The 27,491-nt window shown below is 38.2% G+C and overlaps 1 long non-coding RNA gene across 2 annotated transcripts in view; it reads left to right on the top strand.

Moving 5' to 3' along the window:
• LOC137158340 (uncharacterized) overlaps positions 1-27,491 on the top strand; it is a 69,178-nt gene that overhangs the window by 30,113 nt on the left and 11,574 nt on the right. The gene's annotated exons all lie outside the window — the stretch shown is intronic.

The raw sequence follows: 27,491 nt of genomic DNA, 5'->3' as shown, positions 1-27,491 counted from the left end.
TTGTAAGTACTAAACCAACAACAGCCTCTACAGGTTTTAGAAGGGAGAAGCATGATCAGCCTCCTCATGCTATTGCAATATTTATTTGTCTCTCATAATGTTTTGGTAGCAAACTTCCCCATAGTTTTGTTTTGTTTTCCTTTTAAATAAAGGTTTTGGTTTTGTTGTGTTCTCTCTTCTTTGTATCATAGCTTTCCTTCGCCTCTTCCAGTACTTGGGATTTTCCTTAGACTTTTTCCCCCCGTATGATGATTAATAACATTTCTAAGATATTTTATTAAATCTATAACTCCAGGGTAGCTAAGAAAAGAATCATAATAAATATTTATAAATAAAAGATCCAACAGGGAAAGCATTTTTGGGGGAAAACAAGATATATGTATGTAGAAGACTTTGACTCACTCAGTTTACTTTAATATTGCATCAGTCTAGTGGTACCAGCTAAGATTTTCAGTTTCATTTAATCCTGTCATTATTTATTTTAAATAGCTGTGGGACAACCCTATCAAATCATATGCCAGTTGTTCTGCATATCAAGTCACATTCTGGTTTTCATATCCAAACTATTTATTGTTTGAATCTTTGTTGTTGTACCTTGCCCTCCTCAGCACTGATTTAAGTGTTGCATATTTATTTATTAAATTTATTAAACATTTATTTTTTCTATTTTATAAATTTATATTTATTGATTAAAGAAATATATATATTTATTTTCAGCTATCGGAGAGAGTTTTTAAATTTTTATTGCATCCCTACAGTCTGAAAAATCTAAGTATAGTAGATTTTTTTTGAAAATGTGTGAAAAAACTTTTGAAATAAAAACTGTATACTTGATTTTGTTGTACACGTTTTAACAAAGGATATATTTACAGTTTGATTAAATCACTGAAAATGGAGTTTGGGGTAATCAAAATGTTAGTAAGTGTTTTATTTTAGGGGCATAATTGGGAGCTACACATTCACCTGCAAAAAAATATGAAGGGGGGACTGCCCACATCTCAGGTGTAAAAAAACTCTGCCTTTACATCTGAAATGGCTGTTTCTATTTTGTCCCCGTGAAGTCACAAATGTATTATAGACACCTAGTAAGTCTATCAAGCAAGAAATAGTCTATTTTGATATTATTAGCTGATCCCTATTCATTCAACCCAGAGAAGCACTATCACTTTTAGTCTGTGTTGTGTTTGCACATTTTCCTCATTAGGCATTCAAATAAAATCTAAACACATGAAATTTGCATTACTATGAATATATTTTTGCATGAAATCACCCAGTGATACAGGAAGTAATTGATCCTGAAATTAGATTTCAAATACAACTTAAGAAATTAAGTCTCTTGAAAAAAGAAATTTTAAATCCTATCAGTATGACAGCAAAATAATCATAGTTAAGTCTCATCGGTTAAAGAATGCTGACTCCAGCAACTCCATTATATACCACATTTCATCTCCTTTGAAATTTTCTTCAATAAAATGTTTCGTTTCCTAACTAGAGAGGCATTATGTCTGTAATCAATTTTCAACCTAAATACATTCTAATACATTTCCTATATTACCAGGATTTTATATTTTCCTTCCTTTTTTAAAATCAGATTTGTGGCTCTTTTGGAGAAAATTGAGCTAATATAATGGAAGTTTTTTAGTCTCTTTCTGATTTGTTATTTAATTAGTCATTTAGGGCCAGATTGTGAAGCTCTTACAATCACTGGCATGATGAGTCCCATTGACTTCAGTTGGTCTGCTCATGTAATTACCTGCTTACCAGTGGGAGTAAGAGGTTCACAATATGGCCCTGATAGGATTATACGGAAATTGTTACTTTTTTTTTTAAAGGTATGAAACAGTTTTAAGAGCAAGACCATGCAGGGTAGTTGGGCAGGGAGTTGACATTCTGTATACATTGCATGCCATGGAGGCTAGCTTCAGACTGACTTTGTATAAGGTCATGTGGAAAGGAGCACAGGGGAGGGGCCACTGGATGTACTCTTAAATGGAACCAATGGCTGCAAACAAAAGAAACAAAACACAAACAAAAAGTAGGCAATGGGGAGAGGCAGCAGCTACAGAAGGGTTGCACTGCTGCTCCATCGTGTTCCTATGGTTTGGGATTGGATTCTTTTTTTCCATCTTATCTGCATGCACCGACACTTACATGCTGATTTGAGCATCCAAGTGCTGATTTTGGATGTACTGTTGGTGCCTTAACAGATTTGCAAATTGGCTTGCAGGATCATTATATAATCACTATTGACACAATGGGGGAGACGAAGAGGCAATATGTCCCTTTACTTGGAGCTGCCATCAGTTTCTCCAGTATCTTCTGCTCTCCCAGATCAGAACTGACTGGCTTTTGTACATCTTTCACTTGTCTATGATATAGCATGCTTTATTTAACACATGTTTTACATTTTGCAACATTTTTCCCCAACAAAAATAGTAACAGTCGCATTTTTTGACTGGCTTCCCTACTCTGCACACTGTAGTTTTCTTGAAACACGAAGCTAAAGATAATTTCCTATCCTACAGCATTTGTTCCCATTTCAAAATCACCCTGGTGAGACTGCAAAGTGGCCTTATGAGAGAGAGTTTCTGTAGCCCTAGACTGAGATTTAAAAATAAATTGAATAACGAGTCAGTTAATTAAAAAAGGATTATTAAGGTGGTATGCACTGTTCTTGTAAATCTTCAGTGTTTGAATTCTGGGGCATACCGTAGAGACCATTTAATAGGAAAAACATATGACAAAATAAGCAGACGGTCAAAGCAAGCTTTTAGATGGGGTTATCAGTCACCATCCAGGCACATACTTGCATCTAAACTTCAAAGTCAGCAGAACTTTTTTTTAAAAAAGTTTCTGTAAGATACATGGCCCCTGTTCTCCTGCAGAAATTGTGTAGCACATTAATCACTTGCTACAAAAGAGATGCCTTTCGCATCAGTGAATGACATTAAGCATCAAGTAGCATTCTGGAAAGCAACAAGCCTATCTTTCCAAGAAACATCCACTGAATGCAGAAGGCGTGCAATGAGTGAGTGTGGTTATAGTAAAATAACCTTACGGCTCTAGTTTGGTTTTACTTTTCAATCCCTTTAAGAATAGGATAATATTCCAAATAACACAGTAACCTTGGAGTATATTCTACACAGTGATATTTAGAAAAAGAAATAATGCCAACTTCTGTGTTATACATATGTCATTAATATCAGGGAAGGAATGTAAGCAGTAGTTAAAATAACTAGAGTCAAGATTCTTTAGTTCAACTTCCAGCTCCGTCACTAATTTGTTCTGTCACCTTGAACAAGTCATCTAATCTCTTTGCGTCAGTTGGCCAATCTGCAAAAGGAGTGCCATAATATTTGCCCCACAATTATATGTGCTATTGTGTTGTTATATTACGGTATTAGCTAGAGGAGACAGCTTAGATTGGGGTCCCTTTGTACTAAGTGTTGTATGCATACATAGTAAAAGACAGTTCCTCTCTTGAAGAGACTACAATCTAAATCAACACTACAGACAGAGTTGCAGTAAAAGATGCAGCATATAAGCAGAAGATGGGGAACAAGACATATAATATTAAATAACTTGTTCAGTTTTACGCAGACTAGCCTACTTGAGAATTGAGCCCAGATTTCCTGAGTCACAAGCCAATACGTTATCCACAAGACCTTCCATCCAAAGGGTTAACTAGTGTTTGTACAGTTTTTTGAGCTCCTGAGATGAAGTACAGAATTTAATCATAGCAAAAGAAATTTAAGTTCCAGCAGGAAGTTCCAGCCTTCTCTCCTCCCCAGGAACTGGGATGTGGGGATCCCTGTCTTCCTGGAGTGTCTGACCCTGTCTCCCCATACCTGCCTATGAGTCTGGATCTGGGCCTGAGTGAAGAGTGGACTGAAGGGAATGCAAATTTAAATATCAGAAATCCAGAAAATAAATAGTGAAAATACACAACAGCCCTATATCGGGTAGGGGGAGAAGGAGCCTAGTTTGTAGGAGGGGAGGACTGAGTAGGCCAGGGGCTGGCTGGGGAAGCCTGGCTGAAGCAGGGACAGGAATTCCAGTTGTGGGTGGGTAGCGGAGGCCAGAGGCCCAGCTCAGTGTGCAGCTCGAGCAATGTAACCAAGGTAGCTTGTGGCCCCTCCAGTAAGCTGCTGCTGTGATGTGTGTTTGCAGCAGTCTAGGGCAGGAGACCACAAGGAGCAACTTTTTACATGTTAATGGCTTCCACAGCACCAACTAATGGCTTAATGAATTGGGAATGAGGGGGAGCTGGAGATGTTGGTGGGGGCAGGCAGCTATGTGTTGTGGATGAGGGGGTGGAGAAGGAGAGAGACACCATTCTTCTCTCACACGCTTAAAGTTACCGTAACAACCATGTAATAAAACTGTCAAGGTTTTGGGACTTGGGGTATGTCTACACTGCTGGGGCTGCAGGGATTGATGCAGCAAGCTCGATTGAGCAAGATACCGTGTGGGGAAAGGAGTAAGGCTGCATTGACCGGAGGACGTCTGTCATCAGTGCAGAATAGTGGAGATGCCAGGGTACGGCAACGTAAGTAAGTTGACAGGAGATACCCAAGCTACATTATGTAGCTTGGGTATCTCCCGTCCACCACCGGTGGCAGCATAGACCAGGCCTTAGAGATTTCTCTCACCTGTCCAGTTAGCAACTACATACTGCAAACATTTCAAAGCTTGACCCTCATCCCCATTCCACTATAACAAAATGTACTGGAGTGGGGATGAGCACTAAGTACATAGCTACCCTGTGGCCAACTGCAAAGACCACTAGACTAGGACTATTCTTAGCTCTGCAACTGGGCTGCTGGGTGACCTTGGACAAGTCACTTCACCTTTCTGTGCCTCAGTTTCCCAGCTGTAATGGGGATAATGATGTAAAATTCCTTGAGATCTACTGATTGAAAAGCACAATATAAAAGCTTGATCTCTTGATTATTACCTAGCCACAGTAGCATGTCAGCTGCAAACCTAAGTGAGAACTACAGCTATATAAATGACCATTAACTCCTATCAACAAACATTTCTCTTTGTTTAAAAAGCTAGGAAATTAAATTCTTTATCTCAGAGTTAAGGTTGCCCAGGGACCGCTCATCCATCCAAAACTCAAACATCTGAAAGCCAAGAAATAGAGTGAAGGTTAATACCAACAGAACTTTACCTCTGCCCTTTTTGAGTGATGCTTCAGTATACCCAGAACACACACATTCCTCGTATGCCTTTTCACTGTTATGAACAGGCACTAGTTGCATTTTCTCTGCACTCAACACGGAGCTCAACAGAATACCACACTCAGAAAATTTTACAACTAAGTCGTACCCTTTTACAATTCCTTCCTACTTGAACACAGGATACCGCCTAAACCTATGCTTTTCCTTACTCATCATTAAATCCACAGACTGCTCTCAAATCCCACTTTACTGCTGACAATACCCAGGGCAAGAAAACCCCAGTGCCCTGCTACTGTCACAGCCTATACAATTCTGTACTGTATTCATGCAGATTGGAACCTCAGTGTACATATGCACCTCTTTCCTTTGATAGCACACCTGCGGTAATTCAGACCCAGATCTCCTCATATCACAATCACAGCTCTCCCAAGCGGCACCAACTTATTCCTCCACCGTTCAATACAGCTGCCCCTAACACCGTGAATGCAGCTTGAGTGCATGCAGATAATTCCCAGTAGCTATTGCCAGTTCCTATGGGCAGAGTTAAGGTTGCATGGGCATGTTTTCAGAAGTTTGAGTTTTGCTCAACTCAACATTCAGAACTATCACTGGGCAACCTTAACTCTGCATTAACAAAGGTTTGTTACCATTTAATGAGTGATTAGTAGAGTAAGGCACTCTCCTGTTCAACACCCACCTCCCCAAGCTTTCAGTCAGTCAGTGCGGGAGGAGTGCACTGGGGAATCTCCCACATTACTGGTATACTTGAAAGAAGATGGGGCATGGTTGTGCTGACTTTGTGTCATTTTTTGAAAAATTCACTCTGTTCACTTTCTCTCTGTGCATGCTTCCTTTGTGCTCCCGAATTTCTGGTCTGCTGCCTCTTTACACATCCCACCTTCTTCCATTTGCCCTCTTTGTTGCTTTATGATCTTTCCAGTCTCTTCCACTTTCAAAGCCATACAGTGAGTATCTATTAGCCTTCTTTTGCCTCAGTTTCCCCATCTGTAAAATAGGGATAATACTTACATGTACCTAACTGCTGCACAGTTAAGAATTAATTAGCTACGTTTTGTAAAGTGCTTAGACTGTATAAAGTACAAGATATTATTTTTATTTATTATTGACCCATAAGGACTTCATTTTAAACACTTCTTGTATATATTAAACACTTATATGTATAAAAACATAAACTGTAATCACATCCACTTTAAACTTCCTTTAGCAACTTTAATACCATAGTTTTGGTATCTTACTTCTAAGAAAGGATTTAATTTCTCATTTTAAGTAACTTTGAAATTAGTACAACTCTGTATCTAAGGTTACTGCTACACAGGCAAAAAAATGTCAGAAAGTCTCAGAGCCCAGGTCAACTGTCTCAGGGCTGCAGGGCTCACATTGCAGAGCTAAAAATAGCAGTGTAGACATTCAGGATCGGACTACAGTCTGGCTTCTGAGACCCTCCTCCTCTGCGTTTTAGAGCCTGGGTTCCAGGCCAAGGCCCAATGTCTATACTGCTATTTTTAGCCCTGCAGTGTGTGCTCCAGAGGCCGAAGTCAGTTGACCCAACTCTGAGACTTGCTGCCACCAGTCATTTTTTGCTGTGTAGGCATACCCTAAGTGTGTATCATTCTGAGGAGCTGAAAAGTGTGCACAGGGTATAAAAATTATTGTACATGTATGTGCAAATCAGAGAGCTGCATGTGCAAATCCACTCACTACTGATTTGTGTGCAATTACCCAAATTTTGCACATCACCATGATAATTTCATATACAAATTTGAATGCATATAGCTACTTAACTGCAATAAAAAAACTGTCTCGTTGCCTTCCCTAGCCTAAAATAAATAACTAAATACATTTCCATTTTTTTCAAAAGGAGAGGATGATATGTGTAAGATATTGGAGGCACTGTGGGTAACATATTAGGCATTCAAGTTAAAAGGACTTTACAAACCCATTTTCTCTGCTGTTTTATAAAAACCCTAATATTTATCTGGACATTGCATATATGCATACAGAGCGTCTTCTTATAGAAATAAATGCACATTCTACCATGGACATTATAAGTCTTGAAGAAAATTGTTATGACAGCAAAACTGCTGCTATTTTTCCAAATATTTAGGGACCAGCTGTTATACTACTCAGCTTGTGCTTTCATTGAAATTAATATGATCTTTTAGGAGTCAAAATCAGAGACAAAGGATTCTTCTTTGTAGTTTGTCCCTTTTCTTGCAGTTGCTGGGGGAGAAAGGAAATGCAATGCAATGGTGGCTTCTGAAATATAATTAAATTACATAATTATAAGTGTTTAGCGTGTTGTTATTGGGCTTTGGTTTTTGTTCTTTTTTGTTTCTTGGGGTAAAAGAGTGTTTCCCAAGTCTGAAGTTGATTACCATACTTAATTTTGCATTTGCTTAAATTCTAACGTCTTCTGACATCATCATTGTACATATGAAATAATTAATCAAATATTGGTTGATTATATAATTGTGTGTTGTGTTGTCCAGTTATACCTGTTCCTTACTTATCTGAATGACCTACTCTGTTTTTGGAACTTTTTGTAACATGCTATTTTAAAAAAAATATATGGCGTTTTGATAACCTTTAAACGCTCCACTCCTGCAAACGTAGAGGTACATAATTATGCATGTGAGTAGTCCTATGGAACTCTGAATACGGGAAAGTTACACTCACACATGTAAGTGTTTTTGTGAGCAAATCATAAGTGGCCTTCCCATCCCCACCCCAACAAACAAATAATAAGCGTGAGCACCAAAAGCTTTTATGCACAAACATCAAATGGACTTTTTTTGGTCAAATAAATCCCAATGAAGGATTTAATTTAGATTGAACTAAGCAACTGTTTCAGATTTTTGATGTGACCATTGATTATTGAAAATGTTTTGAATTTCACATGTTTATTGCATAGCTGTTAGAGCGCCATTAAAATATCTTCATTGTTTAGTTTGTATTTAATGTGGTTAATATTTGTTTGTTATAACCCAACAACATCTACAGTTAGTTTCATTTTTCTTAAAGTGAATTTATTGCTCAAATAAAGGTGCTGGATTGACTGATTTATTGAAGGAAAAGATATAGGTTAGTCTTTTGTCTACATTTAACAAGGGATGCATTATATGCTAGTTTAATAGTAATGGAATATTAAATGCACATATAAATGTTTTAGTGTATATGTCACAGATATGCCATAGTGATATTGAAAAAATTGCCAGCTTTACCTAAGATACAGTTACCTCGGTATCTGCAGTATTTCCTTGTACTTCCCGGCATGTCCTGATGTTAGCCAGCTGAAGTTCTTACTTGTCTATGGCATTTAGCATGTTCTTCAGTACAGTACAGCTATTGCATTGGTAAATATTTTATTTAATTGATAAAATAACAATTTTTCTCAAACAGTTAGTAGAATGGACTCCTAATGACTACTTGGAAGCCGTCAACTGAAGGTGCTCATTGATTTTTTTTTTTTTTTTTTTTTAAGTCTATATTTACTGTATTGCTGTCTGGTTCTTTCCTGGAGATAAATATAATTGAATCTTCTACTTTACTTTAGACTAATATCAGTTTTACAATGAGTTGAGTTAAAATCTTTGTTTGATCTTCTATTAATGAAAGAGTTGACCCATTCACCTCATTACGAGGTCTCAGAATTATCTACCTCCTATATAAATTCTTGACAGATAGGTTCCTGGTTGTTTTCTTGTGGTCACCAGTGCAAACAGGGTTAATTAAATGACAGATACTTAGATTCATTTTGAATTTTTTAATCATAGCTTAACACGTATCAGCTTCAAAGTATACATTGATGGGAAATTAGTGTCATAACGTGATATAGCAGTTGTAAGTCTGCAACGAAAACAGAGAGGGTTAACTGTCTGGACAGCTGAGAGTCAAGCCTTCAGGACACGCTGCTTTATTTGATTGGTTTCAGTCTTGATCTGGCACATGAAAGGAAATGTGAGGAAGTTTCAAGCAGAGATCATTCTGCAAGTCCAAAGATTAGGGTGAGGACAAGTTCACATGCATTTTCACAGTATCTCATTACAAGCATAAAATAAGGTAGCATGTAGACAAGATGAGGTTTCTTATAGCAATGATTTAACATTCAGGAGGTTTACATTGGAATATTTTAATTTTCTGTTTATTAGCATCAAAAAAATAGGGGAAAAAAAAATAATTTTGTATGTTTTCAGTGTGATTTTCCCCCTTTAAAAGTCTGAGGTGTAACTTATGCAGACTTCACCGGTGTTGTATGTGACAGCAAAATAGGCTAACATTTAGTAAGGAATATGTAATTTATTCATGTTACATTTATTCAGTCCATAACATTATTGTAAATAACCTTCTCTTATAGCATCTTCTAAACCTAAGAAGATACCAAGGTTATTGTGGTAGGGAATGTTGAATTTTCAGTGTTGTCCACTGTAGTTATCATGAGAGCAATGTGAAACTTAGCAGGTCCAGTGTGCAATGCTCAATGAGCCTTTGTTCTTTTTTGCTTTGCTTTGAGCTCAGGATTCACCTGAAGCAGAAAGTCAAAGGGCACGTGTGGGAGTGCAAGTAAGGTAAGGCACAGTCCCCACACTGAGCTGCAATGACTCTGAAGCCCCATAGGGTATGACACTGCAATTAAAAACCGGGGCTCAGGGGCTGTTCATTTGCAGTGTAGACGTTCAGCAGCTCTGGGACCCTCCCCTCTTGCAGGGTCCTAGAGCCTGGCCTGCACCCTGAGTCCAATTATTGCAATTAAACAGTCCCTTAACCCAAGCTCCTTAGCCCGAGTCAGCTGGCCCAGGCCAGCTGTGGGTGTCTAATTGCAGGGCAGACATATACCCATAGACACCTATTCCCTTATTCTGAAGGGTGCATAGGAAAAAGATGTGGTAAGAACATGTGTGTGAGATGTGGGCTTGTGTGTGCACATGGTAATTACCATGACTGTGCATGCAGTTATAACAAATGTCATGCAAATACACCTAACAGATTATACATACATACATTTCTTGCAGTTGTGCATGCAACTGCAGTAAGTGAAAACAACGAGAGTTCTGTAGCACTTTAAAGACTAACACATTTAATTTCAGTAGGCAGAAGCTTTCGTGGGTTTTTGCTGTATACAGACTAACACGGCTACCCCTCTGGAACTCTTCTGCAGTAAGTGAAGTGCAAATGATGAGGATGCAAAATTTTAAAAATCTTGGCCTCGAGTGTTTGTTAGGGATGTAGAGCTAAGAAAAACTACTGAAGTTTCCTCAACCATTTTAACCATGGCCACCTTTTTATTTACTGTTCCTTGAGACCTTGGAATATAAGTGACGCAATTAGACTAGATGAAACATCTTTTTGCAAGGTCTTGAAATGTCATGAGTCTAATGTTGGAAGCTGTCTAGGGTTTTGCATTTCTGATCTTAGCCTGAAATTAACATGATGCCTACCCTGAGATTTAAAATAACAAAAGATATGTGAAATGGAATAATAGTTGGCCTTTTTTCATTAAGATACTGATTATAAAAACCTCTGAACATTTAAGAATATAATTTCAGTATAGACTATCTTAATAGCTACCAGGCAAATTTATCCACCACTCTAATCACATAAAGAGAATTCAACACATTATGTAAAAAACCATAACAATGGAGATCTTTCTAAATTCTTTTTGGATCTCTCTACACAGCAGGTAATTATGATGTTGCAAAACGTAATGCTCAAAGTGAAATCAAAGTGTAGTGAATATTATGTTGCTGGTGGAATATGGAAAAAATAAAAGCAAAACATTGATCTCCTGCTAATAATTATCTGCTTTCTTATTTTTATTTTAGTAAATTGTTTCATTCCAGACATTCAGAAGGGAATGCTTAAAAAACAGAAGGGTCCAACCATGTGAGACACTGATCACCCTTTCCGGCTGCAGTGGGAGCTGAATATCTCAAACCATAAGTGCAAATCTCTCATATGGTTTTGGAGGATGATTTTATGGGGAGAAATTTGGGGGAACATAGCTGTTTCATTTTCTTAACAGCAACTGCTTTTCTATCTATTCATTCTTCTAGAACGCTGTTGATCTATGATAGCGATAGATCCCAGTAGGTATTCTTGTGCCTTTCTTTTCTATGGTGCTCTCATCCTAATACTCCTGTCTCCATTCTTGACTTTATATAATACTGTACCTCCACACAAAGCTGACCTCTATACCCATTTTATATGTGCTATCTACCTTTTACATTCAATGAACAAGTCAATTAGAATGGAATAAGATCAGTGAAGTTGGGGTAGGACTCCATTCTCCTTCCTGATGGTGTGTATATATAGAACATGAAATCATCAGAGTTCTAATTTAAATTTAGATCTGCAAAATATCACATGCTGTATATACCAACTTCCCCAGAGAGTAGAGTGATTCTCTGTAATGTACGTTAGTTTTCTACAGTGGCTCAGCTTGGAATTATTCTTCACCATTGTTTGGTCTCCAGTCAGTTTGTATGTTCTCCTTCCTTTCCATTTCATGCATAGAGTACTGAATATTTTCCCAACTTGTGCTGCTCAGATTTCAACTTTGCCTCCTTATGCCATTTCTATTAGAACATCGGTGCAAAAAATGTATTTTTAAGGAGAGGCAATTTTCCTCTTCATGGAAGTGTTTAATCTTTCAAAGGCCCTCCATCAAAGTTTTATTCATGTCTTCAACTCAGCTTTATGTTTTGGAATAACAAATCAATGAGATTACATTCTAATTCTTTTTCCATCTACTGTGGTTGTTTCTCACTCCATATTTGCATTAAACATGATTTTTATCTTTGCTGTCTCTTTTCTCAAAGCTTTACTGAGACATTCTTATCTACGTGAACTGCTTGACCACCAAGTTTTCTTGTGAAATGCTTTTTATTTCTAAGATAGTAAATAATGCAGCTTAGGACCTCATCTCCCATTCATTGGAATTCATCTCCCAGTTACACCTATGTAAAACCTGGAATAACTCCATTTTTATTCCAAATTTACACCAGGATAACTGAACAGAATTTCAGCTTTTTAGAAGACAACATCAGCTATCTCCTCTTCTAGTTCTCAGCTTTAATATTCTAGCTAATCAAAAACCTTTGAAAAGGCAGGTGGTATATGCCCCCTGGAATATCTGTGCTGGAATATCCAGACATTTCAAGATGCATACTGTGTTCTTGACTCATAACTGGAGTATACCCTTGTTTGTTGCTGCTTTTCCAGTTATTTGGGATGGATTATATATTGAACACATGTGACCAGATCTTGTCCTATGTTATACCTGTGACCATGACACCAAAAAAAGCTAGTAAAATAATGCTGATCACTACTGCATACCTATTGCTTTGCTAATGTTGAGTATATACATGAGATTATTCTTTGTATTTGTTTTGTGTTGCTGTTTTAGTAAATTCAATAAACTGCAGGATTTTGCAAGTTGAGTAAAAATAAAATGAAATATTTGGGGCAGGCAAGGGCGAGCAAATGTATTGTAGTAATTCTGAAAACTAATATTCAGACTCTTGATTACTAGCTATACCATCCAAACACCTGTAGTTTGTGGATAGATTTCATATATAAACAGATTCTTGAGCCATTTTTAATGTACAGAACTAATCAAATGATAACCTTTGCAATTGAGAGAAATATTAAGAGAAATATTAATTAATACATTAATATTAATAATTATTTTGTAACAATTGCACCAACCTTTATGTTTCACTAGGTCTGATTTACTTAAAAAAATTTAGTAAATCAAATTTAGTTTGTGCATGTGTATACATACACAGCTATATACAGTGGGTGGGTGTGTAATACATACTGGCTGTGTTTATTATATGCAAAGAGAGAGCTGTAGAGAATCTGAATAAGTTCACTCATCATTTAAATGCTGCCCTCTGTGGGATGAAAGCGGCTGATGTTAAATAGCGCACACTACTGCTACACAGCAGTTTAAGACATAGTTGAAGATTTCTATATCTAATTTTGAAGTAAAAGGAAGTTGTATGTAAGCAGAAATAGACTTCCCTATGTAAAAATGTATTTAGGTTTTCTAAAGTCATCTGAAATAGAAATATTTTAATTAATAAAAAATTGTTATGAATAAAAACTTTCACATTTTTGGCCTGGTCTATTGATGTAGCCCAAAGCATCCAGAATGTTCCTTATTTTTATAATGTTAAATGCACAACAAAAATAGGGATAAAAAATAGCTCAGGTACTAACTTTTCTGGTAACAGGCCCAGATAGTGTCTCCCTAATAAGGTCTTCATGCTTATGTTTTAAGCATTGTGTATATCCTGCAGACCAAGAGATGTGCAACTAAACATTCTCTACTAATAAAATTATTTTTTGTTAATTTAGATGGGCCTCTGTAGTGATGGGGTTATCAAGCCATTAAGTAACAAAGGATATTTATAGTGCTTTTAAGGACCACTGGCTTTTCCAGCTCTCTAGTGCCATCTTAAGTATGTTCTATTTAACAGAATATTCCAGTAGCAAATTTTCACTAGTTGCAGCATGATGCATACTCACACAGTGGAAAGATAAAGGTCCCCTCTTGCTGGCAAGATCAAGAGAAACATAATTATTTAGCTTCATCAAGACTGTACAAACCACAACGAACTTTAGACGGGGTTGACTGTGCAACAGGGTGTTGGTTTAAATTTGTTGTAGACAAGTAATGCTGTAGAGCATGCAGGAAGGAGTAGTTTAAACTCATTGCACAGAATAATGAATTCTAAATAAAATGTAACAATCAGCAACTCTGGGGATCCGTGAAAACATCTGCTCAGCTGGCAGTGATGATCACAAAAGCAAACAAGATTTTTAGGACATATGAAGAAGGGGAGAATGCATTGAAAATACCATAATTCCAATATACAAATAAATTGATGCCACACAAGATTGCATGAATATCCTTTATGGAATTTTTATCTCTGCCTCTGAAGCAACTGGGTACTAATCATTGTTGGAGAAAGGAGTAGATGCTCATTGTCTGATCAGACACTGCAATTCCTATGCTTCTAATTATTTATGAAATAAAATCCATGCCTTGCAAAGTCACTTATGGAATATGTGAGTACAGAAGCTATGGTGCTGGATATAATACAACCATGCACTCAATATTTAAACTGAAGCTTATATGATTAGTTTTAAGACAACCTCCTTCTCCCCCAATGTTTCCATATTTCTGTTTATGGCATTTTAGCTTATAGCATTGTTCTCTCCCTTTTCCTTTCCATTGTTTTATTTCATGCTCTCTTACAGAAATGGGTCAGTCAGTGCTCAGTAGATATTGTGAGTCATCAGTTCCCTGGGCAGCAGTAATGTGATTATAAGGCCATCACTACCACTAAAATGATCAATGATATCTTCCCCTATCCTTAACTGCCAGAGATATACTACGAAGATCTTACTGAGTGCTGTGCCTCCAATAAAAATCCTCCATCTGAAACCCACTTTACATTACAGGCAATCTCCACTATAAAAGCAAAATACAATGTGCAGTGCGTGCTTATGCTGTCTTCCCACATTTACATATAAAATAATGGCATATCCTAGTGCTTCCTGCCTGCGCCACCAATCCCTTCGCCCTCCCAATCCACAGGCCAACTCTTTTAGGCTCCATTTACACTCTCTGCACATAACAGTAATTCACCACCAGCCCAGCTCCGTCAGAAAGCTAGATAACACAGTGGTGGAAACATCTGGACCAGATTCTCTGCCTTGCTTTGTCTTTTTTTGTGCTGCTCTGGTGGCAAAAAGAGGATGGGAACTGCTTCTTCCTTTCTCCCGCTCCTCCCCTCAAGGATATCCCCTTGATGTGGAGGAATCCATGGTGCTTGATGTAGAGCCATGGTGCTCAGTTCCCACACACCCCCGTCTCTCCACCCTGCTGTTGAGGACGTGTTGGAGTGAGTGGTCTGTCATATAGACGTCACCCTATGTTGGGAGCGGTGCAACTGCACTGCATCTGCCCTCGAAGGCGCATTGTACATCAGGAAGGAACATTACCTCTCAGAGCTACCAGCACAAAGGAATAATGTACTTACTGTACTTAAGGGGGGGGAGGGACGTGCTCCCAGCCATGGCTGAACAAGTAGCTCCCTCCCCACATCTTTTGGAGTAGCTTGTGGCATTAACCCTGTGCTGCAAAAGCTCTTTTCAGGGCTACTATTGTCTCCCCAACTTCTGCACATCCCCACAGCAGCTGATCACTTTCTAGCCCGAGATGAGCTTCTCCAAACAAAGGTGTTAATTTTGTAATGCATGGGAATCCATTAGCTCCCCTGACTGTTGGTGGGCAATGGATCTAGCACCGAAATCCGTTGGAGGTGCCCATTAGATCTGCAGGGTCTGGGCATTCAGAATTGGTGACCTTTTCAAATGACGTTCTCAGAAATGGTCGTCTCTGAAAGGTGGCATATCTGCGTGTGAGCTCACAGCACTGCCTTTTGTATGGAATTCCCGAATGTTTCACACCTGGGGGCACGGGAGTTCTTTTGGAATGAAAGAAAATGACATCGTGATGCCCACCAAGTTCACAAGAGTGACCTTTCCACACACACATCAGTCTCTGAGCATAAAGCAAAGCAAACTTGTCAAACAAGTTCATTTAATCTCATCCTCTGTTCTTGATGCCAATTTGTGTGCCTGAAGCAATAGCTTTTTATTTCTTTCCAAAAAATGCTCAGCAATTTTGAAGATTACTTTGACATTAATTACAGTTGGGGGCCAGTTTGTTTTTACGTGGTTTACATTCTCCAATAACTATTAGCAGAAATTCATATGGATACTATCAATCATTTCCAGCTAGTCCGTAGTTTGCTTGTTATTGCAAACTTATGTGCATCAAGGAATCCTAGCATTATTTAAAACTGTGCAGTATAAAGAGGATGAAACTATCCAAATATAGCTGAGCAAATAAGAGGGTGAAGACAGAAAAGCAGGCATCAGTGCATTCTTTGGGATAACCTGGGCAGAAGAAGTAAAAGGAGAGAGCCCCTTTCTGTGCACCATTTCCTGGCCATTTTCCTGAAGAGTTAATGCTGACAGTGTCATTGCCAGCAGGTGGGCAGGGCAAAGGTGAGGCAACAGTTAATAGAAGTAAGCCAAACTGCCGGGGTTAAAGACGTATGGGGTGTAATGTGATGGGTGCGCAGGTACAAAGAGATCTTGTAGGTTTTCTGTGGAATCTCAGGACATTTGTAGGGTGATACTTTTGGTCCTCTGTTTTTTAATTTGGGATTTACATTTTATTTGAGCCTTTATTATTGTGTTTTTTTTAAGTTTCCATGCAGCTTGCAGGCATTTCACTCTTGTGACGGTATCTTTTAATTTCCATTTAATTAGGTTCCTCATTTTTATATAATTATCCTTTCTGAAGTTAAATGCTACTGCGGTGGACTTCTTTGGTATTTTCCCTCCCACAAGGATATTAAATGTAATTACATTATGGTCGCTATTACCAAGTGGTTCAGCTCTATTCAACTCTTGCATCAGATCCTGTGCTCCACTTAAGATCAAATCAAGAATTGCTTCTCCCCTTGGGGGTTCCAGGACTAGCCTCTCCAAGAAGCAGTCATTAATGGTGTCTAGAAACTTTCTCAGCTTCCCATCCTGAGCTGATATGCACCCAGTCAATATGGAGATAGTTGAAATCCCCCATTACTACTGAGTTTCCTATTTTTATAGCCTCTCTAATCTCCTCGAGGATTTCACAATCATGATCACCATCTTGGTCAGGTGGTTGGTAGTATATTCCTACTGTTATACTCTTATTATTCACACTTGGAATTTCTATCCATGGTATAGTTTGATTCATTTAAGATTTTTACTATATTTGACTGTATGCTTTCTTTCACATATATTGCCACACCCCCATCAGCATGACCTACTCTGTAGATCCTATATAATACCCTGGTAGTACCATGTTCCATTGATTATCATTGTTCCATCAAGTTTGTGATGCCTATTATATCAATAACCTCATTTAATACCAGACACCTCCAGTTCATCAATCTTAGTATTTAGACTTCTATCATTTGTATACAAGCACTTATATCATTTGTCTGCCATTATGTGCTGTAATTGAATGGCACTTTTTTTCATTTGACTTTTTCTTTTCGGTTCCTACCTGTACTCTATCAACTTCTAGCCTCTCCTCTTTACTGGGACACGGAAGATCCCTGGTAATAGAGTCACAAAACCAAAGAAATTAATAATTAAAATTGACAATCAAGTTCTTCATTATGTCCACATCATAAATCATGGAGGTGTTTTTACCTGAGAGACTGCAAAAGCATCAAGAAGCAGGACACTTATCTTGAGCCAACTGCAATCTGCTCTGGCTTCCCTGCCTAGCTCATCGGTCCCCAAAATAGCCTCACAGTTCCAGACTTCATCCTGTCTTAGGTGGAGGCTTCCAATCATCCATAAATTATAGAGTGGTTTTGTGATGAATACAAATGACTAAAGAGTCAAAGATGAGACACCACACTTCACTGTCACTTTACCTAAATGGAGCTTGTAATCCTAGTCTGCAAAAGTTAACACATTTGTCCAGTTGAACATGTAGGCTCAAATCCTCTCTGCCTTACTTTTGTGAATAGTCCTATTGATGTGAATAGGACTAATTACATATATTTTGTATATACAATATTCACAATAGTCAATGGAGTTACAAGTCAGTGCAGAATTTGACCCAAGGTTTTTTGAATATGCATGTTTTTCACCCCTCAGCCGTAATGCTTTCAATCAGATAATTAACCATTTTTTTACTAGTCAGTAAGTCGACTATGCTATTATTTGCTGTATAGACTGCTTGTCATTTAAATGCATATTTAGAAACCTCTTGAAAAGTATTTTTTCACCCAATGGGCAACAAAGACACTTTCAGAGCCATTATGATACCCTAAGGAAAATGGTCTTAGTTCATAAACAGTTAACTTGTTAGAGTGGAGCTGTTTGATGTGGACCATGCTGTCTCTTCCTCAGCTATTATTTTGTCAAGCAAGCTGCCATTCAGGGTAAATTTTACTTGGGTAAAATCCAAGTAAAATTAAGCTAGTGTAGCCATATACTATTCATAGACTGCTTTTAAAATCTTAAATATTTTCCCCTACAAGCATGAAACACTACATTAGACCATATCATAAAATGAATTGTTTACTACCATTTTGCTTGGTATCAGATTGGTTTGGAGTTATGCAAATACAAACAAAAAAAATGTATATAAACTAATTTTTTTGACATGGCCATAGCCCAATTTTAATTCTCTCTTGCAATCAATTAAAAAAAGTATTGCTCCTAGAGTCAGACCTTGTTAGCTAAGTTTATCCAATACAAATTTGTACAGCTGTATTCTACCACCCAGAGAATAGGAGTTTACAGTGGAAACAATGACCACCATGGAACTACTGTATGCTGATGTGAATGACATTACTATAATGTAATTACTCTTCTTTTCCTTTCTGCCACAATGTGTGAAATGTTAGATACATGCATTAAAAGAGCACAAGCTATCATACCACGGTACTGTTCCAATCAGCGTTAAATGAATTCATTCACTGTGCAATTACATTCTGAGAATGTTCACTTTAACGGGCTGACTACTTTGCTAATTTATCAGCTAATCACTACAAACACATTTGGCCTCAGTTCAGAGACTGTTGGGTCCTGAGCTTCATGCTGGGACTAATAGTAACTGAAAAACCTGACATAATTCTGAGTAATGAAATTAATGCAATCCTGACGCACACAGCTGGGGACAAGTTGGAACAAATGTTTGGTTGTCCCAAGGTCATGTGTGTCTCCCCTTCCCAACTCTCCACATACACACAAGAAAAGATCAATATTCTTATTAATATTTCATAGTGTCATTGCTTAATAATTGTACATAAAAATACATGACATGATAGAAAAGTCAATTTTCATACAAGTTGAACAGTCTTGCAACATTTTCCTTCATTGACTCAGAGGGAAATTTTTTTTTGATTGGGTTAGTAAAGCATATTTTCATTGTGATGAATGCAGGCCAGCAGAGATTGTGCCTGGCTTGGTATATTTCCCATGGGTTAAAGAATGGCTTTATGGTAACACACTGAGCTGTGACTTAAGAGACTTGAGCTCAGTTCCTCTGGGCAAATCACTTACACGACTTCAGTTTCCTCTCTGTAAACGGGAGATAAAGGATGGGGAAAAGCAGCATGTCTGTCTTGCTTATTTAAATTGTAAGCTCTACAGGGCAGAGAGTTTTTTGCTAGCTGTTTGTTCAGTGCATAGCACAATGGGGTTTTTATCTCATTGGGGGGGGCTCGTTGCTACGGCAATATAAATAATTAATAACCTTGCAAAGCTACAAGAGTGATATTAACTGAACTAATGAGAATAGCCAGGGTTAAAATGATCGTTGTAACCATGGTTGTTACAGCCCTATTTATCTGGTAGGTTTTAAAGGGGTAGGGCGATCGCAAATGTTTATCTGGGAAATCCACCTCCTACAATGGTTAACATGAAAACTGGTGTGAAATGTTGGGCTACCCACCAGTCCGCATTCTTTCTGGAGGAACAATAGTGCAAAGCCACATAGTTAGATTTTGACACCCAGAGAAAAGCTGCACACGGATAGGAACGCATACTTCGGTGAGTCTCATCTTCCTTCAACAACCAAGCCACTACATGAAACAACTAAAATGATAACGTTAGGAATATCGAATTGTTAAAAAGGAAAGTGACAGGGTGATATGTAGCAAGCAAGGCGCTTGAGCAGAAAGCCACATGACCAGCCTCTTAGCCTTTCGTGTTGGTGGAAAAAACACAGCCTACTCTACCACAACAGTAGAATACGCATCCTTTGACCAGCTTCTGAGTTCTCTCTGCCTTCTGTCTGATGTTGCTGAATCCACTAGTAGCAGAGCAGAGCACATTTCTTTCTGACCACTGAATTGTTCAAAAGATCTGAAGGTTCCAAATATTCCTTAGATCTCTGGGCGATGATGAAATGATCAGTCAGGAGACTGTGGCCACCACTAAGATATGAGAGGGTAGACAAGTGCCATGGTAGCAACAGAAAAAGGTAAGCAGATGTTGCTGCACTGGAAGGTTCCCAATGACTTCTGTGGGCATTGAGTCTGGCCCAAAGGAGAAGGGAAAGCACACTGACCTATTTCCTCTCAATGCAGTGGCTATTAAAGCTCCTCCAGTGTTTTTCTTTTCACTGGGGAGTATAAACAATGGTCAAATTACAAAGATTTCTTTAACAAAAAATGCCTGGCAGCTGTTTTACAAATTTAATTAAAACCAAAGAAATAACCTAGCCAAAATGTATTGGTATCACGCTCCATTAATGGAATCTTGCAAGCAACTAATGTGATTACTGCTTTTATAGCATATTCACTGAAACCATCACAAATGGGTACACAATAAGATTACAAATGTTCATAGCACAATACTGCTAATGCCATTGAGCCTGCTGAGCCACTTAGAAATGTTATTTTGCTGTTCTACGCTGTTTAAAAACTGGTAATAATTCAGAAGATGAAAGAGTAAACTGGCATTGCAAAGTTTCTCTATTACCACCCCATTTCAGTCCACAGTAAATTAACAGATTTTGAAATGTTGGAATTTCCTAGGGGACGGAAATTGTTTCCTCCTCAATTCTAGTAATTACTCTTCCCACCACGTCTGTCTTTTCAAGTTATCATACAAGAAATTATGTTGTTTTTAAGAATAAGATTTAATACTATGCCGATGCCTTCTGCACTATGTTTGTTTAAGCAAAATATACAGATTTGTAGCTTTCCAAAGTTTGGGAGTGTTCAGATTGAGGCTTTAGCCTTCTCTAAAATATAGGATGAAAGTGCTAGTAACTTTTTGGATATAATGCTAAACAAAACTTATTTCAAAACCAAGCTGTCCAAAAATATGATTTGGTAATCTTATAATATAAAATCTGATCCAATATATCCTGAATTCCTGCCAATGGCAGTGTTTTGGGCACAATCTAATGTTTCATTTGCTTTTCAGGGAATTACCTATAGATAGCAGCTACCACGTTAAGAAATGACTCTTAGAGACAGAGATTCAGACAAGAACACATTTAGACTTGGCAAAAGTTTTTAACAAAAACTTTTTTTCAGTGAAAAATGCAAATTTGGTGATGTTGAAACATTTTGCAAATTTGCATCGATTTCAGAAAACTGTTTTAATCAAAAGATGAAAAAAATCTCCACAAAACTGAAACATTTTGTTTTGACATTTTTTAAATGAATGTTTCAATTTTTTTATTCCAAACAATTCTTTAATTAGAAGCTTTCTTTATACATTTTTTTTTAAAATGGTCAAACAAAATGTTTCATTCGAGCTGAAGTGAATTTATTTTGGCTTTTTGATTTGCCAAAAATATGAAAATTTTGTTTTCAACTGAATTTTTTTTCCATTTCTCAGAACTGTACAACTCGAGTCCACACTTTAATGCTGATAGGCTCATTTTCTTTAAAAAAAAAAAAAAAAAAAAAAAAAAAAAAAAAAAAAAAAAAAAAAAAAAAACCACACCTCATCACAGCTGACTAAGCATTTTTTCCTCCCCAAGAGCTAATTCCTACCTATTCAGAAAAACAGAAGCAGCAAGACCCCCTGCAGTAATGTCAATGATACTAGACAACTTATACAATATTTAGTGCCAAGAAAAAAAGATAAGGAAATAATTATCATTAATTGCTTAAGCAGTATGATTCTTTATGGCAGCTACAATATTTAGGAAATTAGGTATAGACTAAACACAGAGTTTTGATGTACCCAAGACACCCGAGGGAAAATGATGTAATAAAATTTCATTGGAATTCCTTTTAGCTAAGATCAAGTGTAGTATTAGTCTGATATGGCTCCTATTGGGAGCACCACATCCTGCCCTTCCAGGGAAATGTACTTCATGCTCTTAGCTCTTTTCCATTTCTAAGTACCAGTTATCCAGTCAGAGCTGACATAAGCGTTGTGTATCTCATTCATTTCTACCCTTTAATCAGGAGGATGGGGCAGAAATGGGAGGGATGATTTGGAGGGAATAAATGAGAAGAATGTAGAAATTTGGCAGTAGAAGAAATTAATCTTAGTAAATAGTTGAATTCTATAATTGTGAGACATAAAGGTAATGCAGCTACATCTTGTAAATTACTGATAAATACTTTAGAAAACAAATCTATCCCATATTGATAAATTACCGTATCTTAAAGTGAATCCAGTCAGCCGAATGTTCTTGCACTCTATCCTTGGCTCCTTCTGCATTATCTCACCTGGATTTCCAGCCACAATTTTCTAATTTGACACCAGAACTCTAAAGAAGCTTATACACCCTTTCTTGTTCTAAGAGCCCATCTGCACTCTGGCCCCTGACATCAGTGGGATTTAAACATTTGCTTAAATGCTTAGCTGAATCAAGGCCTATAAAACCACTATGTTAGGGAACCAAATTACAATTCTTGGTTACATAAGAGCTCGATTTTGTGTTCTAGATAGTCTCCTCCTCCCACCACCATCCCCCACTACCATATTGTACTTTTGACCCATTACTGTATCTTGGTGTGACCAAAGCTGCAGCAGTTCTAGGGATGTGGTGAAGTCCCACGTATACAATATGATAGAAGATGGTTTAATTATTTTGGGAGGCAGCTGTGTTTGTAACCTTGGGCCCAGGGATTTTAAGCTACACAGTCTTATCAGGAAAACTGCAGAGTGCCATCATTCTAATATTTGGTACTGTAAAATCTTCCTGTTCCAGTGATGTCCACAGCCCACTTCCAAATGGACGGGAAATTATTTTAATATAATGCAGACACATGAAAAACATTTGAGGAGAATGAGGATTAGATGTTTCTCTGATCAGCAGATTCGTTGACAATCTTGGTTGTCTTTCATTAGTACAATTGTGTGTGTGTCAGGGAAGACAATACATCTTCTATAGAAGGGAAAAAAGAGGATGTTGCCAAAAGAAACTCCTCAAACTGTCTGGTATTTATGGAAGTCTGCCAGAAAATAGAGTCAATTCCACATTCTGTAACTATATACATGCCTAAATTCTTGAGAAGGTAATCAGATGTCCCACTATGCCTGGGATAGGCTAAGAGATTACTGACCTTATCCGTTTTTTCCAGTAGGGGAGTGGGAGTGGGTGGTGGGGAAATGAGGGCTCCTGCTGACTTCTCCTACAGTACAAACTGCTTTTCATGGCAATCTGCCAGAAAACAGCTCATTCTGTGTAGCCCAAGTTCCTTAAAAGAAGAGCTGAAAATACCAGATGCTCCAATTTGTCTTGGATTGTCTCATCGCTGCTAATGTTGGTGTTCTGATTGGTAGGGGTTTAGCCAAATAAGGGTTGGACTGTGCCTTCCTAGATCCACATGCAGATGCCCCCCACCCCCTCTCCCGATCAAAATGAATAGGCCAGCAGGCAGTGTGCACTCTGCACTAGATTGCACCGAGAGCCATGCAAGAGAAGAGCTGAAGGTAGTGTAGTAGAACGGAGCTCCACCATGCTCCCAGCACATCCCTTCTCACTCCTGACTCACCTGCTATTCTGAGAACTCGGGAGAGGGAAGGAGGCAGCCGGCACAGGGGAGATCTGACTAAAATAAAGAAATCTGTTTCCATGGGAAAAATTTGCAGTTCAAAAATTTCATCTTGAATCAGGACGAAATGATCAAATGTGAAATTTTTGGCTGAAAGGATTTTAAAGAAAAAATCTATTTTGCAAGAACTGAAATGCAATTTTTCCACTTCTCAGTTGCCCACAGGGAAGGCTGCTGTCAGTTATGAAATTGGCAAGAACCTTCCAGCCTGGTTGCCAGAGAGGCAGAGGGCCCAGGTGCTTGGCCTGCCCTCCTCCCCCCACAGCTCTGGGGCTGGAAAGACAGAGAGCCCAAGCACTCAGCCTCCAAAGCCCTTCAAGAAAGCTTTTGTCAGTTTCACTGGCAGAAAGTTAAATTCATTAGCCTCCCAGGAGGCAGCCAGCGAGCCGTTATTTTTAACAACAGAAAATCAAAATTTTTCAGAAAAACTGAAATTTTCTTATTGGAAAATCATTTGGACCAAACAATATTTTTGACCAGCTCTAATACAGGGCCTCAGATCTGGGATCCTTACACCAGCAAGGAGTTACCCTCCAGCAAGGAGTTCTCTGCATGCCATTTCCAGGCTATTTCCAACACCTTTGTGCCTCCCGAGCAGACCAAAGATCAACCGAGAATCTGCCCCATTGGCATTAGCAATCTTTGAGATGTTTGGAACATATATACATGGCATGGACAGTAATGAAAGCTGATACTGTGGAGTATGGAAGTGCTTCTTTAGGACATCATCCACAGCTTTGTTCGGTTATAAAATCAGCAGACTCAACAATTACACCATCAGATAAAACAGACTCCAGTGAGGAGTGGCTGGAATCAACACTGATATCAACACTGGATACTGCAATGACTTTAAAATATTGCTGTCCTTGGCATCAGTTGCTTGCTCACATAAAATGAAAGTCTTAAACGCTTAATCTGTCCTTGATAGTGATTTATGAGTCTGGAAAAGTGCTGGTAGACAATGGTTGAGCTGTACCAAAGACCTCAACATTCTGTAGGTTACTTTCAAGGTATACATTCGGTATTTTTTGACTGAATGTTATGTTGTTTTGTTCTTAAAAAATGCTTCCTGGAGGCAGAGGAATTACAAAGGTGTTCCTGTTGAACTAGAGATTTAAAACACAAGTTTTGGACAACCTGCTGTTTTTTAGCAACACTTCAAATTTTGGAAGCTAGCCAAACATAAACGTGTACAGAAATGTCAAGCTGTTTATCATATTATTATGTATTCATTATTTGTATTACAGTAGTGCCCAGTCAACATTAGAGGCCGTTTGTGCCCTTTGTACAAATACATGTGCCCTGATCCAAAACCCATTGAAATAAATGGAAGAATTCCCTTGATTTGAAATGGCTTTGGATCAGACCCATAGTCAGAGACAGTCTTTAACCCTTAGAGTGTACAGTATATTTAGACAAGAGAGGCACATTTTTGTGAATATATAATGTAATAATATATAATATAATAATGTAATAATATATGTTTATAACATATTACTTTTATATTTTTCTAAATAATTAGAAAATCAATTAATTAATGTAAAATTAATACAATACATTAATTAATAAAATAAAAATCATATCAATATATTATCATATAGTGCCGGTATCAATTGTCTTTTCCATCAGTTTGAGAGATATACACACGTCTTCTGTTTCTGTATTTTATAAAATAAATAGCTATCAATAGGATTTAGTCTCAATAAATTTGTTCTCAATAAATTCTTGTAATAATAATTTAGCATTTAAGAGTTCTTCCCAAACTGAAAATGGTACGCTGACTTTAATCAGTCTCCACAACATAAAAAGGTTCCAATTTTAAGTGTTTCTTGTTGTTGACCATGTTTGTTATATATTTCTTGACACACAGCAAAATATATTTCTCCTCCCAATTGACCTCCCAGTGTTCCCAATGGCTAAAGCAGAGCAAGTCCTGCCCCAGGTGGGTAGGAGGCCTGGGGGGAGAGGGGGAAGGGCAGAGAGTTGCAGAGGGAGCCTGCCCTGCACTCATCCTGCAGCAACAGCTTGTGTCCTATGAGGCTGGCTGGGCTCTGTCTGTTCCAATGTTCTGAGCTTATGCTGCTGGGCTCAAGAAGGGGAGGGGCCAAGGAGGACTGGGACCAAGGAGCAAATCAGGGAAGGGTGGGGCTGGGAGTGAGGAGTGGATTGGAGAGCAGACAGGGAAGAGGGGAAGCAGGCCACGATGCCCGGAACGGGGCTCAAGCCCAGCCAGCCCTGCAGAACAGGAGCAGTTTCAACCAGGATGGGAGTTGTATAGGTCAAAGTGAGACAGTCCTGCAAAACTCAGGACTGTTGGGGGTTCTGCCTGTGGCGGCTTGTAGGGATCTTGCATTATATGATTAGCCCTATATGGCATTTGTTTGAGTAGTGAGAGTGGTAGCCTGTTCAGTTGTGAAGGCAACTCTTCCTCCACCTGTGGATACAGATTCCTTCTTGTTACAGGTGTTGTCAGTGTAGCCTTTCTTATGAGGCCTCTGCAAGCAAGGTTGTATGGCACTTCTAACTAGAGCTGGAGAGAGAGCCAAAATTTTTCCCATGATAAATTCTGCAGGAAAAAATCACCCTTCAAACCCTTTTGAAGATATTTTCCAAGGGGATTTCCATTTCAAATGTATGGATTCAGAGATTCCAAGGCCAGAAGGGACCAGTGTGATCATTCAGTCTGACCTCCTGCATAACACAGGCCAGAGAACTTCCCCAGAATAATTCCTAGAGCAGATCTTTTAGAAAAACATTTAAAAATTACCGGTGATGGAGAATCCACCATCATCCTTGGTAAATTGTTCCAGTGATTAATTATCCTCACTGTTTAAAATTTACACCTTAGTTCCTGTCTGAATTCTCTAGTGTCAGCTTCCAGCTGTTGGACTCTTACACTTTTCTCTGCTAAATTGAAGAGCCCATTATCAAATATTTGTTCTCCTTATGGATACTTATAGACAGTAAACAAGTCACCCCTTAACCTTCTCTTTGTTAAGCTCCTTGAGTCTATTGCTATAGCATGTTTTCTAATCCTTCAATGATTCTTGTGGCTCTTCTCTAAACCTACTTCAGTTTATCACATCCTTCATGAACTGTGGACACCGGAATTGGATGCAGTATTCCAGCAGCAGTCACACGAATGCCAAATACAGAGGTAAAGTTACCTTTCTGCTCCAACTCATTTTTTCCACTTTAAATTTTAGGTTTCCCAACCTTTCTTTTTTTTTAACCCCCACCCTTTTGTTTTCAACAACTGGAAATAGTTGTAAAAAAAAATTAAAAAGGGAAACCTGATTTCTCCCCACTTTCTCTCTCCCGCTTCCCCCAACGCAATACACATGCACTTTTTTCCAGTTAAAAAAGAAAGGGAAAGGTTTAAAAAAAAAAAAAAAGGCAGAAAAAATGAAGTGGGGAGAAGATTGGCGGGGGGGGGAGTCCAAAAAAAAATGTTTTTGTTTAGTGTCTCCCAATTGTAAAATTGAAAAATGTTGTCAGCAAATTCATTTTCTCATGGAAATGGAAAACTTAAGTTTGTTTAACTTTTTTTTTTACATGAAAATTTACAATTTTTCAATCTAAAAGTTTGACCAGCTATATCACTAACCCGTTAATCACAGTGCTGTTGTCCACCCACCCACTGTGCCTGGGACCTGGATTTGCC

Source organism: Emydura macquarii, unplaced genomic scaffold (genome assembly GCF_026122565.2).
Source record: "Emydura macquarii macquarii isolate MOO-44397 ecotype Brisbane River unplaced genomic scaffold, CSIRO-AGI_Emac_v2 contig_1644, whole genome shotgun sequence".
Taxonomy (NCBI): domain Eukaryota; kingdom Metazoa; phylum Chordata; order Testudines; family Chelidae; genus Emydura; species Emydura macquarii.
The sequence above is the reverse complement of the archived record's forward strand: the minus strand, read 5'-3'. Positions and strand labels throughout refer to the sequence as shown.